At 39.6% G+C, this 27,338-nt stretch overlaps 1 protein-coding gene across 5 annotated transcripts in view; it reads left to right on the plus strand.

The window, feature by feature from the left end:
- Positions 1-27,338, plus strand: part of LOC144532418 (calcium-activated potassium channel subunit alpha-1a) — a 135,386-nt gene that overhangs the window by 2,001 nt on the left and 106,047 nt on the right. The gene's annotated exons all lie outside the window — the stretch shown is intronic.

Raw genomic sequence — 27,338 nt, forward strand, 5'->3', positions numbered from 1 at the left:
CAAGTGCTAGAATTAAGTAGAAAAGCGTTGAAAAGAGGATGTAGTGATGGACGGAAGAAAGAGAGAGCTATGGTGAGCTTCCTCGTCCTTGATATGTTTGGGTTGTGTCCAATTCAAATGGATGAGCTGTGTCTCTTCTGCCGTGTCCTTTTGGTGGCCTTTTCCCTTTTCTGCCCATTACTGTTTGGTATTGATGGGAGATGGGAGATGGTGCATAGAGTCATCATCATAAACTGACAATAACAGCAGAAAATAGCCTTCAATGCTTTGCCTCGCTGAATGCTGTGAGGTGAAAAAAACGGGTGTTTGGTTTTTAGTGCATTTTTATATTTAACAAAATGAGTTGGTGAAGGTTTTGTTTTACATTTGTGAAGACCTTTATATAACAGTGAAACACAGTTAATGTAAATGTGATTTTGCATGCATTATACATTTATGTATGTAATAGCTGAGAGATATTCTAATACTATGGTATTAATTTCAATCATATCTCAAAGCCTCACACTCACGTATTTGCACAAATAAAACAGTAGATAATAGTTTAATTAAGCTGTGTTACAAAGTAGATCTAGATATAAGATATTACTGAAACTACGCTGATTGTCTTAAGTTAAGGCTTTCTTCATTACTTTTGAAGTGTCCAGCTATTGGATGCATATTGAAAAACACTAGTAGACATTTATATTATATCTGAGCTAAAATAAAATCAGGCCTCTGGGACTCAGATTATTAAGTATTATTTTGATTAAAAAAATCGTCCCATTTACACCTCTTATTTACACTGAGAGATCGTTCTGCCCAGTGTGCTATTTAGGCTTTTACTTGGCTGCCTCCTGTCATTTTGTTTTGCTCATGGATCCCAATATCAGAAATGGCACCAAACCATATGCCATCCTTCCTTACTTTACACCATCTTGCTAGGAAAGTGATGAAAGTAAACCATGCAAATATATGAGGTATCCATCTTGGGTCTGCTGGTGGGATCTGGTTGCATCTCATCCCTTTATAAATGAGGAGAAACGGTGAAAAATGTAAGCATGTGTTGCTGTGGGCGGAAGGCAGAGCTATCCCGTTAGGTGACTTTGGCACTTGGCTGCCAGAGGGAAAAGGCTTGTTAGGAGTATTAAGAAGGGGAAACTGGATCTGTGCTCAGCTGACTAGTGCGGCTAAGTTGGCATGTGTCAGAAACAGGATGCATAGTTGGCGTGGAGGGGTGGTGGGCTTTCTCTGGCAGTACTGGGAACCTGGAATCAGAGGCAAGGAAATAGAGGTGGAAACTCAGAGAGAGACACAAGAGGAAGTGGAAACAGGGGGTGTGAGGGTGATGAAGGGTTTGAGAGGGGGTGTTGCATTGCATTGTGTCCTCCTGTGCTCTGCCATTGACACACAGCTGTGTCCTAATTCTTTTAACTGGCCTTCTTCTCTGTCAGGATTTAAGGGAGAGGCCATTGGTCATACCGGAAGAAGGAATGAGATAGGTAGATGCAGCAAAGAAAAATGTGGGGGGGCAACTTTTTGAGACTTTGGAATCTGGACTGTACAAAGACATTAGTCTGATGGTGACCTGTACTGATCTTATTACTGCAAAACCAGTTAGTCCAAGGAACTGGGTATAATCACCTTTTTATTTATATATTTTTTAAAACAAGACATTACAATTGTATGGCAGACAATAAAACTATGTTTTATAGTTCTGGTGCCGTCTCCCGGGTGCACTAAAAAAAGCAACATAAAAAACCAAAAAAAACAAACCCATATTGATTTTTCTAACACAGTGGCAACATTTATGGCATCATTTATCTGCTGGGTGTTTCAGAGTGCTCGCATGTCATTTTTAAGCCATGTATCAACCACATTTGTAATTCAATATTCCCTACAGTACATCCCTCTGCAAACACCAGCTCTCAAGCTGTCTGCATGTGCTTCATTATATCACTCTCTTTTCACAGTGCAGTCTCGAGACTTCACACATTCTAAATAAGGGATTTCCTACTAAGGGAAAGACTCACGCAAGACAATGCTAATTGCATATGTATGACTTACAGAAATGGAAGCACAACCACTCAGTGATGCTGAAGTGGAGGAGACCACTGCCAAGTTGCAAGGCTTGTTAGCATGTAAGCCTGCTCTATTTCCCCTTACCTATGGTCATGTAGTCTTGCTAAATTTGTAGAGTTTTTGTGCTGTTTTCTGTGCTGTGCTGCTTCACTGCTGTATGGTTATCTAACGGTCTAGTTATCTACTCTGCGTCATGCCACCTCCAGGAGTTCTTATATGATGCCTCTGTTATTTGGGATGCGTGGGAAAGAGGAGTATAGAGGCTTTGCGTTTGTGGCACCAATCTCTATTCAAACATGAATGGCTTTGTAAAAACATGGCTTTATTAAAAAAATTTAAATACCTGACATGGTCTGTTTGTAGAGCTGGGGAATGAACCGCATTGTTTTAAACGACTGACATCCTGAATCTCTTATCAAACTAAACTCACGTATAGTATAAATAACAAAAACTGCAAATCTGATAATTCATCTTGATAACAGATTTTAATTAAATGGAATTTTAGTTATTTGTGACATAGACAAGTAGTTTAATTTAAAAACTTTTTTTGTTAGAGCTGAAAGGAAAAGTTGATCATAAAAGTATGGTCATAAACAGAATAATTACTTTGGGTTTTGGACTAGTGGTCGGACAAAATAAGTGATTTGAAGATTTAAAGTTGGCATTTAAGAAATTGTGATTTTGAACTTTTTTTCCACATTTTTATAATATTTTATAAATGAAATGATTAATCAAAAATATTGAAAATAGTCCTTGATTGCTTCCCTATTTTTTGACTTTGTGAGCTGGTTAATTAGAAAGCAGGTTAATGTCAGCTGATGCTTTTAACAATAACTTATATTATGCACTGTTAGCCAATGTGCAAAATGATGTGACTGACAGGTTACCCTGATTTCCTCACTTACTTAGTGATATTTTTATGTCAATATGATGTAGTTGAGGGTCGTTTGTGTGACTTTACACAAGAGAGGTGTGTAGAAGACAGCTTCTCTCTTGAGGTGTTAAGGGGGAACAGTCTGCAGCTCTGCAGCAGTAAGATGAGGAGCTGATAGGACACTTGTGACAGAGTGATAACTGACACCTGTCATAATGCCGTAAAGAGGGAGATGGATCATCCTTATAGGTACCTGGAATGGTTATCACACCCATCAGCTGCAAACTGATCTGAGCTGACAATACTTAGGCCCTTTACACGCCAAGTGAGAGTGGACTGTCATTTGTTTCAATCCAAGCACGAAACTACACATTGTATTACCGGAGATATATAAAATTAGGACTACAAAAATACACCTCCCACCTCACCTCAGTACAACAGCCTCCCCCTCACCCCCCTAAGGTGCAACATGGAGTGTTTTATGTGCACTTTAGAGCCAACAGCCGTCAGGATTGTACAATTGTTTCTGTCCAAACAGCTCAGCAAGAGAGTTGATGGAGCTACCTGCACCGCCAGTACAATCTACAATTGATGCTTTCTCCTCTGCAAGCGTGGAAACACTCTCAATGCTTTAAACCATACATTTTTTGACACATCATATTTTGGCTTGTACACTTCTCTTTAACAAATATTTATATTCTACTGCTATCTTCCCCTTCTTTCTGAGATCATTTGTATTTAGCTCATGTTGTTTCTCAGGTTTGTTTGCTGCTGCACCAGCCCAGTGTCCCCATGGCAATAAATGGGATCATTAAAGTTTCATCTTATCTAATGAGAGTTTGATGTGCTGTGCCTTGGTTCTCCTCAATGAAGGCCAGACACTGCTCCCATAATGCGACTAATAAAGAGATACGGCGAGGACACATCTGGTCTAGGCTCCGTTTCCTCTGACCCTTGTCAGTCTGCACAGTTCATGATGAAGCAAACATATTATCACCTAACACTTCATAGCTTTAAGTTTAAAGGTGGAAAAGTAAATCTGTTTTTTTAACCAAAAGTTATGAATCCATCTTATGATCAGCTATCTAATGAAATATGGCAGCCTTGATGAATTTTAAATAATCACAAAAGCATTTCCATCATAGGAGATTGTTATCGATTTTCTTATGCATGACAGCTTTGCTTTCACTGCAGAGCAATTAATCAAACCTGAGTTTGAAACCAGCCTCAGTATTTGCATGTGTCCGCCTATGTGACAAGGAAAAGACGAATCTATGGCAGAGTGAGTGAGGTATGCTGCTACACCCTTACCTTTAAGGGGAATGGATTGTGGTGGTGCCTGCAGAGAGGAACTGTTGTGAGCCTATGTACTCCTTTTTGCTTGGCAACAGACCAGCTGCATTTCGCCAGAGCAGCAAAGAGCACACACCCTGACATCAGCTGTTGCTCTTGCTACCCTCAGCCTAACTTGGCTCAGCTTGGCCCACACTAGCTAATGAAATGCAGAACTAATTGAAGAAATAAAAAAGTGAAAAAACCTAACCTAATGACTTGAGCACCACTGGATAACACAAAACACCTAATAAAGACTTTCTGTGCACATACGGCTGTATATGTATATATATATATATATATATATATATATATATATGAAGTGTATATGTATGTATGTGTATGTATATATATACATACACATACATACATATACACTTCCTTAGTTTTCCATCTCATCTTAAGAATGTGTGTAGGACTACTATGTTATTGTGGCCAGTGGTTGACTTGCATGTGTCTTGTCATGTGTTGTTGACACTTGGTGAGTGAGCATGCCTCACAGCTGTCCCAGGGCAAAGCGTGACCAGTTTCCACCACAGCACGCATGCCTGTCCCCAGCCCCTGTTATCAGGAGTACGGCTGCATCTAAAGATGTATTCAGTTTTATTATTATTATATTATTATTTTATTGTTGATTAACTGACTATCTATTTAGTCTATAGAATATCAGAAAACAGTTTGTGACATCTTGAAATGGTTATTTTTGTCCTAACAACGGTCTAAAATCCAAAGTTTTTCAGTTCACGATGACACAAAACAGATGAAATCAGCAACACAGTCGATTTAATGTAAACTTTTACAAACGTGCTTTTTCCAGCATCACTGATTAACTTTCTTTTCTCATACTCTGATATGGAATGTGTGACTCATGAGTTATTCTTCAGTGGAGATCCTCCCTTTTCAAGGCCCTAATCCCTAATTCTCTGGGCCTGATTCGATGGCCATCTAGGGACAACTGTAGTGTGCCATGCTGATGTATGGTAATCCACAAACAAGGAGAGGCTATATATCTGGCCAGACTATGTATATCATGAGGCAAACACAGAGGTCAACCCCCCTGTGTACCCAAACTGCGCTCCCCTGCTGTCATGCTGTTATGTCTTCTTTGGCCAGTCACCGGACTATTAAAAGGACTTCCACGCCACAGGAACTATTTAAAGGGTTAAAGGTTGGAGGGAACGGTATACCTGGCTCCACATGGGGGAAGAGTGCTAGACTGGCATTCCCATCAGTGGAAATGTGTGATAGGGTCTCTGACACCTGATCCTTGCCGAGTCAAACTGGCAGTGGAAAATCATTTTCATATAAATCTGCTGGTTGAGACCGGCTTGGCTAAGCTGGCAAGGGAGCCTGCAGGAGGGAGATAGCTAGCTAGTGCCCCGCTAGCCAGTGGGATCATGGCTTATAGTTTCTAGTCTACCAGCTTTCTTCCTCAGCTGCTGTTGTCCTTAAACTGCTTACAATCAGAGGGTGGGTGTGTGTGTGTGTGTGTGTGTGTGTGTGTGTGTGTGTGCGCGCGCTCTCCCTATAGCCAGGCCATAGAAATAATCAAATGTAATGCTATTGCAGGAGTTAAAGCGATTAGAGAGAAGAGTTAAGATGAAGTTATTTTAAAAAGGCGTTAATAATCACACTTAAATATGTCTTTGGCGTGTGGGTTTTCACAGGTATTTAAGCTGTGGTTTAAGAAGGGCAATGGCATGTATTTTCCTTAGCTGCCAATGCTTCCACTGCATACTAGTCCTTAGTGCATATAGGCGTTACTTTTTCTTTTGCAGCTTAATTTTTTATGCTCACATGCGTTTCTTAAATCTGCAAATGCTTGTGTTTTTGTATGTGAGAGTGACAGAGACAAATGTTGTGAGTAGCATTCTTGTCATTCATTGTTCAGTATTGTTTGGAGTCTACATGCACATGCAATGTTTTTCTACAGTCTTTTACTGCTGAGATTTTCTCACCATTTTATACATTAAACTCTGTATTCATATCAAGCCCGAATAGCCAGATTTTAATTTAAGGTTTGTCATACAGAAGTGTTAAAATACAAGAAATGTCCCAACCTTCCATGCCATTGCACGGAAGCACAGCAACCAACCAGACAGGCCAGCATGTACACAGCCCTAGGACTAGTCTTTTCTGGTGCGGATTATCAGGCAGCGCCAGCCATCTCCCACTCTCTCCCTCATCTTCGCTTCACTCCCCTTAGCCCACCACCCACCCTCAGAAATCAGGGAAGCCATTAGAGCACTGATATGTGGACATCAGAACATGGTTAACGTTATAATTGTTGCTTTGAGCTGTGTGCACTGATGCACATAGGAGAGAGAGATGGAGACAGAGAGAGAGGGAGTGTGTAGAGGACACGGCAGTGACCTTCATAGATCTCAGCAGACAGTGTTTCTGCCTCCTATTTAGAGATCAGCTCTCTCTCTTGGCAACATGAATGGCTCTGTGAGGCCAGCCCTGTAGGTGAACATACAAGCATACTGTATATAAGATCTCAGAGACAGATAGGAAAGTGTTAATATTATGCAGCACTGACACCACAACCACTGCCCTCAGCCACCTGTCTCAATTAACCACCAAGGGGGCTAGGCTAATATGCTAATTGTCATTGTCCTAGCAGGCTAACAGCAGGCTCTCTGTGTACCAGCAATGTGCCTTCATAGCCACTATGCTACAAAGCTTAGATTGCACCCAATTTGGCAGCATTCCACTGTCTATTAGTTAAGTGAGCACTAGACACTAATAAAACGTTGTAGTTTTTTTAATGGGGAAATACAAGTGCGGCTGACAGTGAATGGCAGCCTACAAGCTGAACCCTGTTCAGCCAAAGTGAGGGGGCCTGCTACACAATGATTTTACCTCTTGACTTCTTCTGACATTTTCCAGAGTGGCTGTGTAGAATGAATAGTCCAGCTGTCAATTACAGCCTTGTTTGATACTTGCAAAAGTGAAATCCCAGAAGGTGCTGTCTCACTCAGGTTCCTTCTGCTGCCCGGCATTGCTCTGAAAGCTGTAAAATGTTTCTAGACATGAACCAAGCGAGGCAAGCAAGACCAGTGAGTGACATGAGCTTTGTAAGATGACGCGCATAGCGTTGAGCCCAAAATGACAACATGTGTAGACATCATGTACAGATGATGCACAGAGTGCATGGGTTCATTGCTGAATGCCTCATTAAAGATGGATGATAGTATAGAGAGCTGCCATGCTGCTCTCTGACATTTTATGCCAGTAGTTGGAAGACTGAAGTTGCCTTGGGTTACCATTTGGGCTCTAGATATTTCTAATCTATATTGATAGGTATGTTTCACATGAATTGGAGCTATTTTTAAACATCATGGATGAACATTAATGACAAACAATGCAGATACAAATTATCTTCTCCACTTTGATGTGCGTTTAGTGATGATGTCAGTGATTCTCATAGATAGTTGAGCTCCATTATACACGATGAATATGAAATATTTGCATATTTGTATGAACTCAGTGTGTACTTTTTATCTTGTGTAATTGCCGTCTGTTGTAAAGCCGCTTGTTATAGCTTCAGTGCCAGATGTGATGTCTTATTCTTTGGTCATGTTTTGTCTGATGGACTTGTATAATGCTCGGATGTGTACATTCCTCCCTTTTCATAGATTTAATTTCAGTGCCAGTTTTCCTGTGTTACATTGGAAATAGTGTGTTAATATGATATCAATTCAGTGGAGGTCATGTTAGAGAAATGTGGCTCCATGGTAATTATTTGAAACATTTGAATTCAAAATAGATTGCAGCATTGTTGCCACTCGGCTTCAAAATGTGGCAAATGTGAGAACACAATTGATTCTATAATAGTATACTAGTGGGCAGATATACGCATGTATGATAAGCACTGATGGGTCATTACTACTCACTATATTATTTAAATGGAATTTTTCTCTACCATTGTCAATTAGGATTCACCCTCCTGGGTGCTTCTGGGTAGTTTGTGGTCTGTGTTGAAATGTGTGGTTCAATTATGATGTTCACCAGGGATTAGCTCTAATATTCAGACAATGTAATGCTGTCTATGGTGCTCATCTGAGGAGTGGAATCCATTGGCCACGGTGACATGCAGCAGTTGTGCTCCATCTCTGTGTTTTGGCAGGATGTGTTAAACATAATGACCGTTGGTCTCAGCTATTCTGAAGCTTTTCAGCACCATGGAGAGCTCAGAAAGGGGGACTGAGCAAGCTTTTCATATACATGTAAGTGGCTATATCGGTGCTTTAAAAGTGCTTTGCCTGACATTTCATACCTTTTGTTTAAACAATCTTTAAAAATAAAAAAAAACGATGGCAAAGTGTAAACTGGATTTTACATAATAGCTCGGTTCAAAATCTAGTATTCTAAAATAGGTACATTTCCTAACATATAAACTTTTACAAACTGCCAAGATTTCTCTATTTAAATTGACTTGCATGTACCACTAAATATGTATATTTACTTGTTGGACATCAGTCATTCTGTAGCAATAGACTGAGGAAAATGTTGAGCAATATCATTTTACAGAGCAGCTCCCAGCTCTTTAACTCATACTCAGGGAATGAACAATAAGTTGGAGTGGGGCTAAAGGAAAGGGTTTATCCCCTTGGGAGCATTTGCTCAGCAAATTTCATGGCAAACTGCTTATTAGATTATGCATATTAGATTACATTATGTGCAAAGTTGACATTTTGGTCTAATGGGCGCCACTGGGAGGAAGCTTATGAGTGTTCAGAATCGACAGGATTCATTATTTGGGAAGCATAAATGCACGCAGTAAATCTCATGGATATAACATTTCTTGTGTAACTAGAAATTTTAGCTCGCAGAAATCAAGCAGCCAAGACGTATGATGTCACTGAATCTTGTTTAAGATTATGAGCCCAAAAACAAATCTTTTCGTCTTTTGTGAGTATGTGCCTGAAAAACAAAATGAAGTCAGAAATGCTTCACTAGTCCCACTTGGACAAGATACACAAAGATGAGATTTATGTTATGTTTTACGTGCAAGGGGGAGAAAAGGCTCAAAGGATTAGAAGAAACTGATGGCATTGGCAAATGTATCTTGGTTTAATTTCCCCAACTCCAATGAATAGCAGGAAAATATGCTATTAGAGCCTGACTGATGATGATATGATACCGTTATTTATTAACATACACCAATAGTTTGGTAAAAATCCCTTACATTTTGTTATTAAAGATTATGGTGATTTTATATTTGAAAAGAAAACATGTCTTTACTTGTCAAACTTAGTACTGTAAAGGCAACACCTTTTCTACATCGTTGCATACACATTTTTGTTACATCTCTTCTGATGTTTCTTGTCAGCGAACATATATGCCAATACAATATATGTCACTTAATTATTAGCCTGGCTTTAGACGCCACAGTAAGGCATGGGAACCGTCCTAAGTGGTCAGCTTTGGCAATAGGCCTTCTTCATCGCAGACATTTTGACAAACACAGGTGTAATTAACACAGGTGTAATTAACATTAGTAATGGCTGCATTCAATATAAATGTACTAGTCCCGGATCTTTGGTAATGTGCACGCTGGTTCACTGTTGGCGTACTGGGACAGAGCCTTGATTAATGTTATTAGTTCCACCTGTGCTTTTCCTGCCATGTCAAGTTGAATCTTCTGTTGTGAAAAAGGCCAACCACAAAACAGCAAAATCAGAGTTGGTGAAATGGAAAAATGTGATTATCAAAAACTGGTGTTGAACAGGATGACTTCTAATCATCTTATGTTTGGATCAATGCAGTATATACTTACATTAGGCGCTATATAAATAAAACTTGTTATTATTATTATTATTATTATTATTATTATTATTAATATTATTATTATTTGGCTATAAACAATCAGTGGCATACAAATATGATTTGAAAAAATTAACACAACCACTACTAAAGCATGACAGCAAGGCTTATTTATTCTAAAGGTGGCTTCTTAAACTGTTAAAACATGACATTAAAAGAACCCATAGGGCTAATGTGTGTTAATTTTCCCTGTGGGACAGGGCTGCGAGATTTTCAATAAAAACAACCAGGAGTGGTCAAAATCTCATCCGTGAATGGGTTGGCAGAGAGTGGGTTGGGACATCTGCAGGAATAGGCAGTAATGGTCTTATGGGAGTGGGCGATTGAAAGATCTTTCCCACACAGACATTTAATTAAGACTTTAAAGGGGCATTAAGACTTTAAGAAACACACTCTTGAGTGCAGTCATTTGTTATGTTGTTATGTTTTGTCTTGAAGTGAGAAGAACACTTAGTGTAGATGCTAAATCCTTCTCTAAAATTGTTGCTGTTTAGAAATCACGAAAGATTTGGTGACATAAGGTATAAGCCTGGAAAATGTATGAGGGGAAGTTTAAATTCAGCTTTCATCAGTACAAATATCTACAAGTTGAATATATATATATATATATATATATATATATACATATATATATATATATATATATATGTATATGTAAGGATGACTTCAGGTTTGTAAAGTAAGTGTAAGTAATGCCAATTACTTCAGACAGCAGTCTTAACCTTTAAGTTCTAATCCTTAAGATTTCAGTCTGTAGCTTATCCTTTGCATTTCTGGTACCTAAGAACTTATTTCTCTAATTTGCATGATGAATGATATCCTGATTGAATGGGTGCTTGTGATGTGCAGTGTTGCTGGACAGAGGCAGGTTATTGTTGATTAGTTTTGCTGCCCTGTGCTCTGATCTCTGAAAGGGGCTGGAATAGGAGACTGCTGAGCTTAGCAGCTGCTCTACTGCACATTGTCTCAACTGAACATGAGCAACAGACGTATGCTGGCAAGTTTTCAAAAAGCCACAGGCTTTCACCATGTTTCTTTCCAGTCTATCGTCTTTAATCCCTCCTTTGTTGAATTTATATCCTTTCTTTTTGTTTATCTATATTAGTTTTTCATATATTGTATGTATTTTCCTCTGTCTACTCCTTCTCTTTTTCACTTTTATTACTCTCCCACCGCTCTGTTCATCCTACTCTCTCTCTTTCCCCAGTCCCAAAGCATCTTCATCTGTCATTGTCCTTCAGGTCTCCCATAAGTTCCCCCAAAGGAGCCACTGTCTGAGAATTTGGTAGCCAGAAAAAGCCGTCTCTGCTGGGAAGCTATTGTTGTTCATTTGGTCCTCTACCCTCAGGAATATAAACACAGGGGGGCAGATCATACGTGATATCACAGATGGCATGTGGACATATAGCTTTGTTAAAACACTTGAAAAGACTTAACTAGTCACTCAGAATTAGAAAGTATCACAAGAAAGGGTTGAAGGGGAGGAAGATGGACAGCAGGAAGGGAAAACATTGATGCAATCCTCGGCTGTCTGTTTATGACAATTTATGAGAACATGAATCACCCTTTCTCTCATCATTTCATGGGTCATTTGCCCTTCCCTTTTAAGGAATAGACCCTTGCTTATAGGGGATCAGAAATGGAAAACTGTGACTTAGGCGTGACCTAAGAAGGAGCCTTTCACCTGTCTTAAAAGGGGTCAGGGTTCAATTTGACAAGGGTCGCAGGAGAAATTCACTGTCTGCATGTTCTCACATGACAGGCCACTGAACAGAACAAAGGTGGAGTGCCTTTTGAGGTGAAACCCTACCTATGCACTGCACTGCTGCTGTTTCCTCTACCTGTGGGACTAGTCCAGGCCTGCTAACATGGCTGCTCTGTAATTACTCCAACAGGCAGCCTCTGACCATCACTGCCACGCTCCCTGTCGATCAAAGCAACCCATTCTTGGTGAGGCGCGTTTGTGGGTGTGAGAAATACAGGGTTTATGCGATTTAAAAATGCATGCTAGGCGATAAGAACTAAGACACACAAGAAAGGAAATACATCTCCTTGTTATAAATAGATAAACAGGATCTTTCTTAGCCTTGTTCAGCCTCCCAGAGTCTAGTCGTTACGTCCATTTCCACACTCCGGTCCAATAACACAAAGAAAGAGAGCTTCTTTGTGACACAGACACTACTATGGATATGGACATTTTGCACACACAAACATTTAATTAACGCAAACATTATGAATTCATCAATGTTATCCTGCGATGTCTTGAGTCAGTCTTTTTAGAGCAGTGAAATAGGGAGAGGAGAGGAGACTTGGAACAGCAGTGGGAAGCCAGTGGGCACAATGGCAGTGGCTGTGATGTATAGAGATTGCAATGCATAATGTGATTTACTGCTCTCTCAGGGCCAGTCTTGTCCCTGCTGTTTTTATTCACACATACAGCACACACACAGACACCCACACACACGCCCCCAAGTACACACCATAAGCATTAGGAGTCTGACATTTAGGCTTTGCTGGGCACACAGGGGGTGGTTTGTGTGTCACAGAATGCACAGTATGCCAGACTTTTCCTTGTCTGGACAAGTTGCCCAGCAACCAGCACAGACTCCAGGAGGTTACTGGTCCTGAAATTGAATCAGTGTATTCCCAAAAAAATTGAACTTTTTAACAAAATGTAAACTTAATAATACTAGTCATATTAACCTTGGATTACATGGCACAGTGCCTCCACATGAACACAATGTGCTACTTACAGTATACTGAATCGTGGTAGTACTGTAGTTCCTCTAGCTTTCTGTCGTACGGTGGCCCTCACCTCCTGATTGCTGGAGTCATTGATTGTGACACAGTGAAAGTAATAGCCATGTTGGAGGGCCTGCCTCGGACATCAGCGGTTTGTGGGTCAATTCATTTGATTTGAAATGTTTTGAGTACAAATTTCCAAAGCTTCCAAAGTTATTACATGCCAAAATGTGATACAATTGTATATTTATATTCCTTATACCCCTTAAACAGTTAGCCCTCTGGGATTTGAAGGAGAAAATGAGGCAATTAAATCTTTCCAACCAAAGGGTTTGGTTATTAGAAGTCGTTCCTGTCTGTGTCAACATTGTTCAGATAGGTGCTTTCTGTCCTCTGTTCTGGGAAAACAAAACGACACAGAACAGCTGGGAGCTCCTTTTGGTTTTTAAAGGGGATTCTACTCTTGTTTGTACCAGATATCGTTATACCAGAAAACAATATCAAAAAATGAAATTTTATTTTGTTGAAATACAGATTTTGGACATACATATATTTATGGACATCATTATGCTGCATTAATGGTTATCATTAATCTTTACACAGACATTTCCTTTCCCATTCATTTAGAACTGTGATGATTTATTATTATTATTATTATTATTATTATTAGAAGTGTTTTAGCTCCATTGGTAGAACATCATAATATCAATTCTTATCTATCCTATCTATCTTATTCTTTATTTCCCCATTAGCTGCCACTAAGGTAGCAGCTACTCTTCCTAAAGTGCCGCTACTGCTCAGTGCAAGCATTAAATGGCTTGCACAGAGCTGCTGCAAATCTTCCTATGAGACACATATAATACAGCTAACGTGCTACAGGTGGAATCCCTCATGAATAATGGAGACGCCAGTGTGTTGTTCATTTGTTGTGTGGACACAGATACTGTAGTTGCATTATTGATGGGACCAAGACTGAGCTGGGAGGTGGCATTCCTTACCCTGATATTCATAAATCAATAACAAATAATCCCTCAAGCTGTTTTTGTCAATCTACTGCGCATTATACATTTACAGCACTTTTGATCCTAGGATTGCAGAATTTACTTTTGGTTGTTTCCTAACTTGGTGATTTGTGTATTACTAAGGAAACACTTTTCCTCTTCTTTTCTAACATGGGAATTAGGATGAAGATTGGTTGAAGGAAATAATTTGAACTGTCATGACTGACATTAGTCGTACCTGTCTTTCCTTGTGACCGTATTTTTAGTCTTTTTGCTAGAAAACAGAGGAGGAGGGGGCCGTTGTCCCCACTAACTTGACACTCTGCTGGAAATGATCTGAAAGACCCATGCATTCTGGGAACAACTACGCGATCAGTGCCATCTCCTGGAACTACCCAGCAAAATTTGGCCCTAATCCTGCTTTAATAGTAAACAACAGCTGTAGGGCACCAGTGCACTCTGATTAAGAAGGAAAATAAATTACCTCAGTGTTACTTCTTACCAGTGTGCTGTTCAGCCATTCGAATATTCTACTTCTTTCTTCCATGTTAGTAGTGGAAAAAGATTGTCCTCTAGGTGATTGAATTGTGTAAAAATACAAAAAAATGGAGTGATTTGGTTGTAGCTTATTTTATCTACAATGTCTACTGCAGGCTAGGTAATGAACCATGTCTACTGTAACTACATTATATAAACAATCTCTGTATAGCATCACATTCTAGTGTGCCCATTACTCTTTCTGATAGACTATTTTACACTCTACAACACAGCTATATGTAATAGGATAAGCACAAAAAAAATTAGTCTCACTGGCACACTGAGGCTACACAGAGGCCTGTACCCTGCACATACAGTACATGCACACACATATATACATTTACACGTGCTAGACAGAGAGAGCCCAGGTGTTTGGTTTCTTTCCTTTTGCGTAATGTTTTTTCAGGCATACTGGAGTCTTCGCGGTCTGTCATTGTTGAACAGGGGTTTAAAATAGATGGGGGTATTTGGAGGCAGCTTAGTTGCAACTGCAACACACGTGATTGAATTAGAGTGCTGTCAGTTGGGTCCATTATAGAGATACTTTGGATATTTTCCATCAGCATGTTGGTCGAGAGAGTGTCTCCTGTTACCCTATTTTCTTGGAGTGTTTAGCTATACTATGCTGATCAGTTAACACATGCTTCCTCACAATCTACTATTTGGAACAATAGTCACCAATAATAGTTATGATGAAATGCAACTGGAGACCACAATTATTGTATGTCTAGTGTGCACAATATTTTTTGATTGTGTCCTACAGGAGAATTTCCAAGCAGGTAATGCTGTGTGAAAAGCTTAGGACAACATTTTGACTGATGGCACATTAAAGAGATCGACAACTGAAAGACCCTCAGAATGAATGACACAGCATGTGACGCATGCGGTCGGTCTATATTGGCTCAAGAGGTAGAGCACACATTTGCCACTCACTATGGTACGCTCAAGTATGATCATGTTAAAGCTCAGTACGATTTTTATGGCATTCTTAAGTTACCCCACCACAGCTCTGTCCTTGCCATTGATATTTCCTTGAGACTTGGCTGCTGTTGGTGACATTAGACCAACACAGGAGAATGTATGTCTTGTAAAGCCCAGTCCGTGAGGATTGAGTGTGTACCAAGGTTGCACTTGGACTATTTTTCACCCTCCACTAAGCTAAAAATAACGTGATGGTATTTTGGTATTTTGCCACCTGCATTATTAGAACACCCTTCCTTTTGCCCATCGCAGCACCTTTAATATGAAAATAAAAGATTAGAAAAGGTGTAACCTTGACAATTGTGTTAAAAATATGTGAATTTTTATTTGTGTTGAAAATGTGTATCTAGACTTGGAAATGTATTCTTAAATTTGTGAATGTGTGTCTGCATTTGGAAGTATGTTAGTAGTTGAGATTATTTTTCACACAATCCGTTCTTTCTGTGTGTTCCTGTGTTTAATTTCCCTGTGCTTCAATCAGTGTCCAGATATTTGTCTCGCTTTAGGCACAGATTTTGCAGTTGTAGTACCGTAAAACCAACTGCTAAGCTGCTTTGTGCTGCCGTTCTTCTTGGCAAATTTTTTGAATGGCAAATTGTGCGTCATTTTCAGTTGTTGATCAGTTTACAAGAATATTTCAGAAACGCTGGCTGTGGTTCCAGTTAACACACATTCTAGCACACACTCTTCAAATCCTGATGGGATTTCTCCACAGTTAAGAAAATTGAGGGAGACTTTTTTTTTTTCATGTGCTCATTTTTTTTATTACTGAAACAGCAGGGAAAAAAAAAATAATTAATTAATGTAGTGAGTTAGAATAGCAGCAACATCTATACATGGGCTAGTGCAGAGCTGTATGTATTTTTTTTTTTTTTTTAAGATTATTTTTTGGGCATTTTTAAGCCTTTATTTGGATAGGACAGCTTAGACATGAAAGGGGAGAGAAAGAGGGGAATGACATGCAGCAAAGGGCCACAGGTTGGAGTCGAACCTGCGGCCGCTGCGTCAAGGAATAAGCCTCTATACATTGGCTGTTTACACAGTGAAAATGTTAATGTATTTTCCTTTGCTGCTTATTTCTAGGAATTCATGAAGATGGAGATTGGATTATTGGGTGGGAGTTTGTGAAACACTGTGGACAGGCTAACAATACATCTACCATACAACACATGTGGACACTATATTTTAATAATAACAAGATTAAAGCTATTCTCTGACTATTGCAGCTGCCATGTCAACTCCTTAACCAGATTATTTTTAGGTTGAAATTGGAGCAAGTATAATCTGATCAGCAGACCTACGGTGCATTACTTATTAGTCTTTTGAATTGCAGTACTGTGGTGTGATGAGTGCTTTGATTCTGTGCACGCACCAGGAAAACCACAGAATGAACTGAGTGTCTATAAACAGCAGCACAGCCAGCAGTGGATAAACCTTAATAATGGTGGAATTTTTTTTGAAGCAACAACAAAACAGCTGAACTCAACGGAAGTAACAGAACTTGTGTTAAGGTGGTCTGCAAATACATTCAGTCCCTTTATCTTCCTTATCCTCTGCTGTGGTGCAAGAAAAGATGTTTCCCAAAAATGTAAATGAACTCAAAATAGCATTAACTGGCTTGACATTGTAATTAAGACATACATCAGTGTTTACATACTCTACTTTTCAAACTTTTGAATGATAACTTTTCTGATTACCCCACACAATCATTTATTGACTCTGGCCACATCTCTCTCACAGTTGTCTTGCATTGCACCTCCTCTCAGCTTGCCTTTGTGTCTTTTCCTCCCTGTTGCTCTGCTTCTGTCCCTCTCTCTACCCCCCTCCTCCAAACCTCCCCTCCTACACACTCTGTCTCACACACCTACTGTCTGCCCGCCAGGTCTCTGTTGCTAAGCGACAAGCAATGAGGGATGGACTGCTCTTATGAGAGCGACGTTTGTCCGTCATGATCTCATCCTCATGCCGTATGCACATACACTGGATTTCTCTTAATAGAGTTGTGTCGGATTTCTACAGAGATAGATTAGTGGTGTTACTGCATTTAAATTACATACGTTTGTATTTTTTTATGCTTGCAGTGAACCCATTAATAAAACAACTTGAATATTACATTTTAATTGAATAAATGTGTAAGCCTTAATTTTAAAAGGGGTGCAGTGGCTTCCAACGTGCTGGGATAATTATTGAACCAAACAAAAAATTACTTTATAGCCAGTGTGTGAGGATTTAAATTGTGCCTTACAAATTCACTGTTTATTTATTTGACAAAGATTGTTTGCCTAATATCAGTGGTTCAGTATAAAGAGTTGCAGAATTTGGTAGTGCTAAACTTTTTCTATTATTTGGTCATAATGTTACAGTTTGAATCAAATATTTCCTGAACACAATAGAAAAATGACACATGTATTCTCACGATAAGAAAACAGAATTTATTGGAGGGTAATTACTATTAACTGATTTAGGTAAAATTACCTAAATCATTTCTGTTGCAAAATATAAAATGTTATACTTGGAGGGTGTCTTTTAATTATATTAAAATTTCCGCAGTATGCTGTAACCTGATTCTACTGCTTAACATGTTGAGCCACTACTGCACCCCTCCCCATACCTTCCCTGATTCCTTCTCATGTTACCAAGCTGTGAATTTCCCTTTTGGCTCATCCCTTTTGATTAGTCCCTTGGGCTCTTACGGCCATTATTTTGACAAATAAGCCTGGTGCTGAGCGCTAAAAAGCACTTACAACAGTATTGATTAACAGTGGCTATTAGCTTGTGAAGATGAAAGGAAGACGTTCTAACAGTAAACCTTCACTGGCCATCCAGAGCCTGTTAAATAAATGCACTAAGGTTGAGGATTAGTGATGTGGATTTCCTCATGGCTGCATTGAAGAGAAGCTCATGATCTGGAGGTTACTTCACTACAACAATAATGCATCTAGATGAGTAGATTACGAAGGCTCTCTCTTAGCTATAAAGCCCAGATGAAGCTGGAATGTAAACTGTCTTCATTATGATGTAACACACATTGTGTAATTCACATAAAACCCTTGCGTAGATGTTCACTTGACAAAAAAGAGGAAAAGCTGTCTATATTTGCAACCACTTGGCATACCAGGATGTCAAGCCTCGTAATGGCCGCCCTTCCTTGTCCACATCAATGAGTACATCGTTGTTGTCATCTGCAAGGACAGCAGGAGATCATCTTAAAATGAAGAGCTTTGATGAGTTCTAGCTGCTTCATGATTAATCACTCACACACATGCACATGCGCTCTTTGCTTGTTGCCCTCATTGTTGCTTCAGTATAATTTCATAAAGTAAATCCCTCTCTCATGCAAATGCGGGCATAACACATTCTGTGTATCACCCCTGGTGACTTGTCCTTGGGTTCGTACAGTGTTGCAGTGATCAAGTGCACACTGTGTGGACAGAAGAGGAGAGCTGATTCAGTCTTCACATCATCCCATGTGAAAGCTGTTGCCAGCTCTCTCTCTAATGCACCCTGACAACACTTTTTATTTTTATGCTGAATTTTTGGTGTTGTTTATTTGAGCTCAACAGTGCAGCCTGTACCAAGCCTGCAAGGGTCAAATTGCTGACTCTGGGTAGGTGATTTTCTCCAAACCTACCCGCAAAAACCACCCCCACATCACAGCGCCATCACAGGGTAAGCCTCTCTCTACCTCAGGCGAAAGGCAATCCCGCAATACTTTCTGTCCGCTCCTCAAATCCCAAACCTGTTCCAAACACAACAACGCCACTAAAAGGAACAGGCAGATCACAGCGGAAACCAGAGTCGACGCATGTCTCACACCGAACACAAACAAACATGGTCCGACTTGGATACAGAGTGCTTCCTCTGAGCTCTGTGTGCCTTGTCTCTGGATGTTTCATTCTACAGTAAAAATCCTTTGATATGGTAAAGTTGAGCAGAGAGGATGCCTCAGTCCTCCCCAGCAGCCCACTTTACACTTGACATCACATAGGGGCTTAATGCTGTGCAATAAAGTCCAGTGTTCCTCTGAAGGCATTGGCGATGACCTTTCCTATAAACACACAGATTGGTTTGCTGCGCTGCCATCTTGCATAATTACACAGACTGCAGAACACGTATACACTCTTGCTGCAATGTTTCATCCAGACTCCAGTCTCTCTTAATGGATCTTGTTAGCTGAGGTCAAATTTCTTTTTGTCTAAGGTCACAGTACAGAAACAAAATCTTCCCCGTGGAACACATTGGGGACCTTGGTGTGGACTGAACACAAGCCATAACAATCCCCTGGGTGTCCTCTACCCATTTGCTTTTCATAACCCCAGGATTAAAACATGCAAATTCTGTATGAAGGTGTGAGATCTAAAAATGATTAAATGTGCCTAGAGTTAGAAAATCATTTGCACTTACATTTGTTAGCCTCTGAGCTGTTCTCGAATGAAGGGCAAGTCTCTGAATCATTAGACTCAGATGACTGCCTTTTTTACTGACTTAAACAAGAACATTTCCCAAATAACATTGTTGACCCCTATATTGTGTAATGCAGTTTGAGGACCTAATCGACACATTCAGAAATTGGAAGAAATTTAAATCCAGCTTCGTTTAATCCTCCTCATTAGGCAAATTTGTGCTGTTTTTGTACAATTACCAAACAATTAACCAGGGGGACTATTGATTCAAATTCAAACCCATTCCCTCTGCTGCTATTGTCATCAAACGTGTGGCTTAAGCTTGTCTCAAATTCACATAGTCCTGCATGCTGGCTGGCATCAGCGAGAGTTTTGAGAGTATTATTGCATCAGGAGAAGATAAAAGTAATGAGACCTGTCTCTCAAGCAGAGAGAGCCTAATCTCCTTGGTGTCTTCAGGCTTCTCTTAAGCTGGTGCAGTGGAAATGAGAGCAGTGAAAAAGAAATGGAGAGGAACGGAAAGAAACTAAAAGAAGAGCGATGACATGGATGGACATGGATGGAGATAGAAGAGAATAAAAAAAGAAGGAATGGGGAGATACAAGGACATACCAAACTGTATCAAGGGGTTGATTTATGTTTAGCTGGTTACCAGCTAGGTTACCAGACTAACCTTTTTGACTAGCAGCACTGTAGCCTCTAACCAAAACATTTTAAGGGCACAGGCAGAAAACACACACACACACACACACACACACACACACACACACACACACACACACACACACACACACACACACACACACACACACACACACACACACACACATACACATTTTTCACATTTCCCTTATTTTAACTGTTTTACTACTAAATGCTTTGGGGATAACTAACAAAAACTACAATGTGCTGTCTTATACTAGTTCAGAGTCACATTTTAATTGAATGGTGCTTAACAAATGCACACTCAGAAATGTAAAGAAAGGATTATTGTCAATTACATTATTGCCTCAGCCTCATACAGGGTCCCCCTCACTCCTCTCTGTATTTTTTAGTTTACTCTTAAATAACAGTCATAACTAAGGTGAAAGATTAAAGCTACTTACCTGTTAGTTGTCAGAATGCATCACACAGGGAGATACAGCAATCCACACATCCACAATTGATTTTGTATCTTTGTGAATCAAAGCTTATCAAAAGCATTATTTTGACAAATTACATGCTGCTACATCTGCTAGCTTAGCCTGTTGAAAGAATGTGCTCATACTAAGTCATTCATATGGGACTGCAATGCTCAGAAACAGTGTCCCATCATGCAACATCTCCCACTCATCTGTTCTGTGGTTTACACATTTTCTGGACGGACTGATTCATGAAATAACAGAGTTGTTTTTCTGGTTGAATCTAAACGCACAGACAAATGGCCGTTAATACGTAACAACATTTCTGTAGAGCTCTAAAGCAATGTTCAAATGTCAAAAATGTCAAACTTTAAAAGGCTATTATATGCTACTGAATTTGGTAATATTCCTTTGTAGTAACAGATTCAAAAACTGCCAAGCTGTATTATTTGTGACAGTAAACCTAGGTTTGGAGACTGAGAAAGAACAAAAACTAATACTGCCATTAGAGTAATTGATTCAACCGATTAAGGAATTAAGAAGAAAAAAAATAATGATAAATAAACCATACATCATTCTTCTTTTTGCGCTGTCGGTGCGTGCATATTTAAGTGTATTGGCTACACTGTTTATTTCTGATGTATACAGGGGTGGAAACATTTTAGGAAAACCTTAAAGAATAATACTCAGAAAATTCAGGGAATACATCTCTCTGACACCATTGTAAAAAGAGTGTATCATTATAGGTTTAAGAAAGGTAGTATATATTGAAAATGGAATTGCATTAGAGTGTACGTCTGCAAGATTTGCACAGGTTACTAGTATATAACACTACTAACTTGTGCATAATGCATAAGGCTACACATATGATACAAAGTAACAATACATGCATTTATCATGAAAATCATCTGACCTGTTGTGGTTCTGGGCTGATTTGTTTGTTGGTATAGTATTTTCACATGGTATTTTCAGCATCTGTACCTAAAACTGCCATCCACACCTACCAGATTGCTGCTGCTGCAAAAAAGTATCTGCCAGTCATACTGGATGTTGCTTTGTCTAGAATGGGGTCATTGATCAGTGCCGGTTAGACAACATGGAGCCAATTAGGGCAATAGCCAATACCATCTTGTTTGTTTCCCGCTCCTGGAAAACACCTAAACGGCCTGTTCTGCAGAAGGCAACGGGCCCCAGATTTCACCTGTCTGTCTGTACACTGAGTCGCTTATTTACAGAGAGCTCTCTGTCTGTCTGTGTTTAGGAGAAAAGCTCATTAAAGTGTTCTGAGGGCAATAGGGGATCAGGGCTAAGAGAGGTCACTGCTTGATAAGACTGTTGGTGTAGCTGTTGCTGTTGTTGCTTTCTGTGCTGCTGCCGCTACTTAAATACACTGAGGCGGTGTGGAAGAAACAAAAGGCTCATACTTTAAGTCTATGCTTAAGGTTCATTAAGAGGGTCCACAAAACCTTATTTATAGATATCCAAAAGACTTAATGAAATAAATACTTGAAGTTGGTTCTTGTATTATATCATCTACTGTTACAACTAATACTACCAATACCAAGAAGAATCTTATAAAATATGTAATTTTAGCATGGCCTCCACAGATGAGTATCACTTAAATTGAAAATCTATCCCTGTTTAACTAATTCCAGTTTTCAGTAATATCCCAAATCGCACATCTGTCAACATACTTAATATCATGAGTATGCGTTTTGACTGCAGTCCTTAACTTCTAAAATTGAGGAGTACAAATCTGCAAATCTTTTCTAAATTTGTTTTGACACATAAATAAAAGAATATCAGCATTCTTAAGCATTCTTCACACTGTCAATTGTAATGTAATTCATGTTAAACATTAAAATTGAAAAGTGCCATCAAAGACTAGTCAAGTTCAAGGGTTGACAGTTGGGGCAGCAGTCCGCCAAAAAACGGTTGCAATGTGCCTTCAAAAGGCAGGGAAGAAGCTAGCGAGCTAGCAAACATGGATATAGAGGAGCGCCTGGGCAGCTCACCTGGTAGAGCGTGCGCCCCATGTTCAGAGGCTCAGTCCTCACCGCAGCTACCGCGGCTTCGGTTCCGACATGCGACACTTTGCTGCATGCCATTCCCCTTTCTCTCCCCTTTCATGTCTAAGCTGTCATATAAAATAAAGGCCTAAAATACCCAAAAAATAATCTAATAAAAATAAAACATGGATATACGACAATGCCATTTATAAAATAATTTAATAACAATAACTTTAAAAAATCCTTTGCAATAGTTTTTTGAGGAGGTAAACATTTGGTAGCACTCAATGAAATTATGTTTTGAATTTGTAAACATTGTAAACATCACTCCAAAGGGTACCAGCATTCTACTGTAATGCTCTTTATTTTTTATTTATATCTTTATTTATTCTTTATTTTTAACTTAATACATACTGAGTAAATATACTTATACTTATATTGTTTGTACCTATACTTATATTGTTTAATATTCCATCTAAAGAATGTGTGACGTGCACCAACAACACCAAAACAAATTCCTTGTATGTGGTAAAAAACGTACTTAGCAATAAAACCCTTTCTGATTCTAACCTTTTTCTTATTTCAGTCTACTAGCCAACATAATGAAAATGTATTCAAGAACCAGTATCACAAGTTTTGGACTTTTCTAAAACAAAAAAAACCTTGCTGCAATGTGGTTAAAACACATGCAGTATTGAAAAAAAATGACCCCGTTTCTGTAGTGTCGTGGGCAGCTGGGAGCGTCCTGCTGCTGATGGAGCTCTGTTAGCAGAGATATGAGTTCTGCCACTGGCTCCATGGTTAGGCGGTCCAGACAGGCTGCGAGCTTGGAGGCACACTATTACCTCCTGATTCATGGGTGTGGTAAGCAATGCCGGCACAAACCGAGCCCCAGTTGAAATACAAATTAATCATTGCTCTTAACCCACACATACAATACTGTATATACACACAGACACACAGACACAACTGTCCAGTGCCCTTGAATGAAGGAAAGTCCTGTTTGTTAGAGCAATAATAGAAAATAGAGTCAACCTTCAGGGTATAGCTGAACAGATAGAGGTTGTTGGTTCTAAGCAGCAAGAACATCACAAGGACAACGTCATTTTAAGGAACATCACAGTCGCATTTAGTCCAAGCATGACAGACAATTACTCCAAAGGGTGCTGCTTGTCTTGAATGCTGCACATGTATTTTCATCCGGTAACACGATTCACATGTAGATTGGTCTGTTGTACAAAATGGTGGAAATTAGCCTCAGGTGATTGTGCCACTGATGGCTACACAAGCTGATGTCATTCAAGCATGTTGCTTTTTTTCATTTCACCTACTTTCTGATAGGATAAAATGGCATGCAACCCAAAAATGTTAGATTATAGTTTGGCTCAGAACACATCTTGTTATTTTACTTGAGTGTATGTAGAATAGTCACAAATCACAAATCACAAATTACACAAAGAAACAAAGGCATTCTGCAGGTAATGTATGTAAACTGGTGGGGATAACCACTGCTTCTAGATGTTTTCCATGTCTGGTTTATTAAATGGACCAAAGCTTTTCCCTTCAAGTCAGACCTCATTTGCATAGAAAATAAGAATGTGAGCCTGTGTGCATAGTAACAAACCATCTCTAGATTGGTAAAAAAAAACAACAATATATATATATTAAATAATCAATTATTGCATGTGCACATGTGGAGTAGAATGTGATTTGCATGTGTGTGATATGTAATGACTTCACATTAATGGTGCTTTCCCCCCCTACACAGTCATTTGTTACATTTGCACTCCTCCATCTACATTCAAGTAATTACATTGTCTCTTATTTGTTTTCATGGTATTTGTGTCTGAGGCCCTAAATATTTCTAATGTCTGGTTTCTGATTACAAGGGCAATTATCTGTACTTGCAGTCAAATACGGTAGAAGCAAAGATCAGCAGAAGAGCCGACGAGCATCTTGTCAGAGGCGGAGTGCCTGATTGACAGCTGTTTACCTTGTTTAGGGTGAATTATTAGGGTATAAATTCCAATGGTGTGCTATCACCCATCTCTCTGGGTCTCTAAGAGTAATGGATAGTGCAAAGATAATTATGATATTGATTTTTGAGGTCTGAAACTCCTGTGGTGCCATTTATTGCTCAGCCACATGTTAATGCTCCTACAGCTTTCAGCTGCTAAACAACTAGATCTATAGGGAATAGAGATACAGCCATACATTAGCTCATTCTCCGTGCTCTTTAGTCAGGCTTTTTTACACCAGAATTGTTTCATCTTTCATTCAGGTTCTTCTATTATATAGCCTACATCTTTACATATGCCCTCATTTAAGTCACTGAGCTTTATCATCTTCAAATAATAGACAGCCAAAGACGTTACGGATGACAAGCGCAGACCTTTCAAACTCCCACAATTGACTTTGTCGTCTATTTTTATCCCCGACCACTGGGGCTTGAAATGTTGTATCAATGGAAGAGGTGCAGTACAGCATTATGAATCAACACAGTATATTCAAGATTTTTTTTTTATCTTTCATTTTCCCTCCAGTCGTAAGTAACTCACACTAATGCAGATGTGTCTTTATTCTGTCCTCTTTTGTTTGAGCGGAGGGACATGAACCCATGTACGTCCTAGACAGCATGCACTGCCAGGCCTACATTATGCTTTTTCATATTGCTGTCTTATTGTTTCTCTTCGCTAGCCGAGAAGATATCACAATTGTGACAAAAAGCTTACTTGGACTGCAGCCATTTTGAGGAATGAGTTCCTGTCCTGTTTGTGCAGATGGGTGTGTTTTCCAGTGGTGATGCATAGAGATGTAAACTGTTTGGCTTGTACTGTTTGCCGACATTGTTGATGTCAACTATTTAGTTCAGTGTGTCCACAAATCGTCTAATCCTCTGGCCTGCAGTGCTCAATGGGCTTGGCACAGAGGGGCAGTACATGACTAATACTGATTCTGGAGAAACTTTTCAATGACACCGATAGCTTTGGTATCCTGGGTGAGACCAATGATCCAACTCTGATGTTGTACAGTATTTGTCTTTGGAAAGTTTGGACTTTTGGCTTGGATGACCTCAATCTCATAGTTTCTTGGTGCACAATGCTGTCATTTGTAATTTTCTAAAAAGTATTTAGCTCTATATAAACTCAACCCTGTGAGCATAAACTGTGTTCTTAGTATAGTATATTATACCATATGTGCACCCTGCAGCTTCCCAGCCTCTGTAAATCACATGAGAGTGGTGATAGGAAAATTGTGTTGATAGCGGTGACATGAATGGGTGCCGTCCGGAGCAGATTGCATTCTAAACTGTACCTGTGTAATCCCTAAATCAAACACATGGCAGCCTGGGTAAGCCCTTAACCTACGGATCAACAGGCTTTGGCCCGTAGATTATCTCAAATCAGAATACTCATCTTTATTTTTGCTCTTTGATCTCTATGTTTTGCAGTACTATATTATATATTAACTCAATGTATTGTTGCAGAGAAACATCACTTCTTATGGCCTGACAGTAATTAGCCTGTACGATTTGCCCCCCTTAGTTCTATATGGTTCTGCAGGCATGATCGATACACAGAAATAGCAGCTTTTGGCGTTGTCAGATTCAGCCTTGCACCTGTGAATGTGAGCATGCGCATTAGTAGGCGATGTGAAGAGGCTCCTTATTCTTCCTTCCTCTTCCCTTTTGCTGTGACCCAGTGTAGGTCTGTAACCCAGGGACACTGGGTAACTGTACCGGCATTAAAATAGCAAATGGGGGAACAGAGCGTGTTATGAGATTCACTAGTTTCACGTCTCCCTGGGTGAGGCTATAAATAGCCTTTCACAGTGGAATAGAGTTTTCCCCAGTGATGCGGACGAAAGCCAGAGGAACAGCTGCGCTTAAGCCAAGTCCTGTTAGATCAGCAGAGTCACATGGACATGATCCTGTCTCTCTCTCTTGTCTTTTCTTTCTGTCTCACTCTGTGTCTCCTGTCTCTTACTCTCACTTTCCACTCTTGCTCCCAATCTGTCCCCACTGTCTGTCTTTCACCATTTGTTTATCTCCCTGTCTTGCAGTATCTTTGTCTCTCTGTCACTGTCTTCCCCATCCTGTCTCTCTGTCCTGTGTTTGCTCAGTTTTCTGTCTCTCTTGATGTCTTGTAATTTGTGTCTCTCTGTCACTATCTTTGCCCCCCCTTGCTTTATCGTGCCGTCAGTCTATTTTCTTTGCTTCCTCTGACTTTTGGTTTGAGTGGGTGTCCTTTGTCTCCCATAGCCTCAGCATCCCATAGTCTGTTTGTCCCTTTCCTGTAGATTTCTCACTGTCAGTCCCTCTCTTTATTTTTTTTCCTCTGTCATGTTTTATATGTCTTTCTCATTATTACCAGCCCTCCCCTGTGTACTCTGCTAATTGGTACAATCCTAATATTAACAGTATTCATCTGCGTTGTTATAAAAAGGTT

The sequence above is a fragment of the Sander vitreus genome, chromosome 17 (genome assembly GCF_031162955.1).
Source record: "Sander vitreus isolate 19-12246 chromosome 17, sanVit1, whole genome shotgun sequence".
Classification (NCBI taxonomy): domain Eukaryota; kingdom Metazoa; phylum Chordata; class Actinopteri; order Perciformes; family Percidae; genus Sander; species Sander vitreus.